This window comes from Galeopterus variegatus, unplaced genomic scaffold (assembly GCF_000696425.1).
Source record: "Galeopterus variegatus unplaced genomic scaffold, G_variegatus-3.0.2 Scaffold7786, whole genome shotgun sequence".
NCBI lineage: Eukaryota > Metazoa > Chordata > Mammalia > Dermoptera > Cynocephalidae > Galeopterus > Galeopterus variegatus.
In genome coordinates this window covers 14,597-15,697 of record NW_007733897.1, presented here as the reverse complement: position 1 = coordinate 15,697, position 1,101 = coordinate 14,597, and the positions used below count along the sequence as shown (strand labels likewise).

General features: G+C 37.3%; 1 pseudogene; it reads left to right on the top strand.

The window, feature by feature from the left end:
• The window catches only part of LOC103607868, a 10,223-nt pseudogene that overhangs the window by 793 nt on the left and 8,329 nt on the right, over positions 1 to 1,101 (top strand).

Below are 1,101 nucleotides of genomic sequence, written 5' to 3'. Positions count from 1 at the left end.
GGATCATGAGTGCCCTGGGCTCCCGGCTTGAGACCTTGAACACTTTGAGGCTGTCCTTCTGCACAAACATGGATATCCCAAGCTTTTTTTTGTAACTTTCCCAAAGTCCTGATGCTCACCTGTTCTGACACACTCATCAATAACATAGTGATATCCTTTTTGTCCATTGTCTTAGGTGTTTTCCCTCTGTCTGGGATCCTCTTGTCTTATTCTCAGATTTTCGTCTCCATCCTGAGAATTGCACCAGCCATTTACACCAGTGGGTCTCATCATTTGGTGGTTTTCTTGCTCTACAGCACAAGCCTTGTGGTCTACCTCAGTTCTGCGGCCAGACTGTCCTCTAGTGAAAGTCTGAAGTCCTCGGTGAGTACACTGTGGTCACCCGCATGCTGTACCCCTTCATCTACAGTCTAAGGAACAGGGACATGAAAGGGGCTCTGAGGAAACTCCTCAGCAAAGTTCTTCATAAAGGGCCATTGAAGGACTGTCATGAATAACATTATGCACAATACTGAGGACCAGAAAACCTGGCCTCCTCCATCCAATATTTTGTGTACATCTGCAAAGCAATTCTTTCCTTGAATTTTTCTTTGGGTTATTTCCTGCTCTAGATATTGTTTATAAAGTTATATATTGGATCACACTTCTCACTTTCTAACCAGTACTTTTAAATTTTTATAAGTAAAACCTGCCATTTTCTCTGTTACTTTCAGTAATAATTTTGGGTTTTTAAATAAATCAAATCTTACATGTTTAATATAAATCCTCAGAAGTGTTGTGACTTTAACTATGTTAGAAATATTTCCCTGATAACTCATTTACAAAGATGTTTTCTGAGGTTATGTGAATAAAACTAANTATGCTCAGTGCATATTTCTCAAACAGAGTGAAAAGTAGACTTATGGTTGGTTCAATATGACTCTGGACCAAAAACATGCTGATTAGATCATTATACCATATATGCATGAATTGAAATAACAATCTGTACCCCATAAACACATACAATGAAAAAATAAATTAAAACTTTAAAATATTTTAGAGCTACAAAACAAATTCAAAGATACTAATATAGTCATTAAAAGGAACAACACTTGGTGTATG